Source organism: Ovis aries, chromosome 3 (assembly GCF_016772045.2).
Source record: "Ovis aries strain OAR_USU_Benz2616 breed Rambouillet chromosome 3, ARS-UI_Ramb_v3.0, whole genome shotgun sequence".
Classification (NCBI taxonomy): domain Eukaryota; kingdom Metazoa; phylum Chordata; class Mammalia; order Artiodactyla; family Bovidae; genus Ovis; species Ovis aries.
The window spans coordinates 143,442,306-143,445,356 of record NC_056056.1 but is presented as its reverse complement, the minus strand read 5'-3'; the positions used below and the strand labels follow the sequence as shown (position 1 = coordinate 143,445,356).

The window sequence follows — 3,051 nt, the reverse complement described above, 5'->3', positions numbered from 1 at the left end:
GATGATTTTCATGTCTCTTCTCACTTTCTGAAAATACTTGTTGGTAGGTTATTACCATATGGACCAAACCCAGAAAATGGAGACTAGTTGAAGCATTAAAATTCCATCTCCCTGACTTACTCATTATTCAGATCATTCCTATAAGGGTCCTAAACCACGCTAACATTCTCCCTGAAGATTATTTCTAACTGGTAATGAAATAAACAAGATGTGTTATAATTATAAAAGGCTTGCATAACTCAGTTAGGATTTCTGGCAGTTAGTTTATCAAACAGTTTTTAGATTATAGGATTTTCCCCCATCCTTCCTTTTGTCCTCCCATACTTGTTCTTTTTTCTTAAAGAATTTCAAAATTAGGAACAGATTCATTCTAAATAAACTCTTTCCGAAGTGTACATTTAATGCCGGCATAAATTGGACAGGCCCCCCAGTGCAAGGATATTTTCTGGGTGATCCAAACTTTCACAGTAGAAAGCTGCCTTAATCTGATCATTCAGATTACTCCTACAAGAATCCTGTGAAGCTCGCTCAGTCGTGTCCGACTCTTTGCGACCCCATGGACGGTAGCCTACCATGCTCCTCCTTCCATGGGATTCTCCAGGGAAGAATACTGGAGTGGATTGCCATTTCCTTCTCCAGGAGATCTTCCCAACCCAGGGATCAAACCCGGGTCTCCTGCATATCAGGCAGATGCTTTACCATCTGAGCCACCAGGGAAGCTCTAAACTACACTAAATTCTCCTGCAGGGGGGCATTTCATCAGTAGATTTTCTCCACGTAAAGAAAGGATAAAATGAAAAATTTCAAAAATTTTGGCATATGTTTTGAAACTGTGATTTGATTTTCAATAATTATGAAAAATATCAAGCATCAGATGTAAAAATTGATAAATAATCACCTGTTCACTCATAATTCAAATTCTTCAAATGTTGGCATTTTCACCATAATTTTTGAAAGTCACTCTTTTAATAAAGTGTTTCAGATTGTCGAAACCCATAAAGTTTGCTTTCTTCAGTTCACTTTCTTTCCTTCTCAAATGTAACTACTATTTTACATTTGTGACATGCGAAGAGTTGACTCATTGGAAAAGACTTTGATGCTGGGAGGGATTGGGGGCAGGGGAAGAAGGGGACGACAGAGGATGAGACGGCTGGATGGCATCACTGACTTGATGGACGCGAGTCTGAGTCAACTCCAGGAGTTGGTGATGGACGGGGAGGCCTGGCGTGCTGCAATTCATGGGGTCACAAAGAGTCGGACGCAACTGAGCAACTGAAATGAACTGAACTGAACTGACATCCATAAATGTACTATCATCACAAATGATATATTCATTGATACATTCTATCTTTTGTGCCGATATAACTGAACTGACTTAGCAAGGCAGCAGCATTCAATGTATATATATAATTCTTGTACATTAAAAAGTACTGCATATATAATTTGGGTTTGTATGCTCTTTAATATTCCATATTTTTATGTCCATTTTCTCCTGCTGATGGACATTTAGGTTGTTCTTAATTTTTTCCTACTATGAATGCTTGGAAATTGGTGCTCTCAAGTTAAACAATGACAATTTTATAGAGCATCAACAACAAACAAGGCCACTCTGTGACTGTGATAGATAAGACAAAAACCTGGGGTACTATTGTAATTACACTGAATAAAAACAGAAACAGGAACATTGCTCAAAAAATAAAAATGAAGAGAATCCCTCTATCCTGGCTAATAAAAATAACTGTTTCTCCTTTTCCAATTACAGTTGCAGATGCAGTCTACACTTCCCTCTTTCTATATCAATTCAATTCAGTTCACTCTCTCTGTCGTGTCTAACTCTTTGTGACCCCATGGACTGCAACATGCCAGGCTTCCCTGTCCATTACCAATTTCCAGAGCTTGCTCAAACTCATGTCCATCGAGTCAGTGATGCCATCCAGTCATCTCATCCTCTGTCATCCCCTTCTCCTTCTGCCTTCAATCTTTCCCAGCATCAGGGACTTTTCAAGTGAGTCAGCTCTTCGCATCATGTGGCCAAAGTATTGGAGTTTCAGCTTCAACATCAGTCCTTCCAATGAATATTAAGGACTGATTTCCTTTGATATGGACTGGTTGGATCTCCTTGCAGTCCAAGGGACTCTCAAGTGTCTTCTCCAACACCACAGTTCAAAAGCATTAATTCTTTGGTGCTCAGATTTCTTTACAGTCCAACTTTCACGTCTATACATGACTACTGGAAAGACCATGGCCTTGACTGGATGGACCTTTGTTGGCAAAGTAATGTCTCTACTTTATAATGTGCTGTCTAGGTTGGTCATAATTTTCCTTCCAAGGAGCAAGCGTCTTTTAATTTTGTGGCTGCAGTCACCATCTGCACTGATTTTTGAGCCCCCAAAATAAAAACTCTGCCACTGTTTCCACTGTTTCCCCATCTATTTTCCATGAAGTGATGGGACCGGATGCCATGATCTTAGTTTTCTGAATGTTAAGCTTTAAGCCAACCTTTTCACTTTCCTATTTCACTTTCATGAAGAGGCTTTTTAGTTTTTCTTCGTTTTCTGCCCTAAGGATGGTATCATTTGCATATCTGAGGTTATTAATATTTCTCTCGGCAATCTTGATTCCAGCTTGTGCTTCATCCAGCCCAGCGTTTCTCATGATGTACTCTGCATAAAAGTTCAAAAAACAGCATGACAATATACAGCCTTGACATACTCCTTTTCCTATTTGGAACCAGTCTGTTGTTCCATTGGAGAAGGAAATGGCAGCCCACTTCAGTATTCTTGCCTGGAGAATCCCAGAGACAGAGGAGCCTGGTGTGCTGTCGTCTATGGGGTCGCATAGAGTTGGACACGACTGAAGAGAGTTAGCAGCAGCAGCAGCAGCAGCAGCTGTTGTTCCATGTCCAGTTCTAACTGTTGCTTCCTGACCTGCTTACAGGTTTCTCAAGAGGCAGGTCAGGTGGTCTGGTATACCCTTCTCTTGAAGAATTTTCCACAGTTTATTGTGATCCACACAGTCAAAGGCTTTGGCATAGTCAAGAAAGCAGAAATA

The 3,051-nt window shown here is 40.3% G+C and overlaps 1 non-coding gene across 1 annotated transcript; it reads right to left on the bottom strand.

Moving 5' to 3' along the window:
* Positions 1–645: 645 nt before the first annotated feature.
* On the bottom strand, positions 646–717 carry TRNAI-GAU (transfer RNA isoleucine (anticodon GAU)). Its single transcript has one exon. It is a non-coding gene; the product is annotated as a tRNA-Ile (tRNA).
* Between the last annotated feature and the right edge of the window lie 2,334 nt (positions 718–3,051).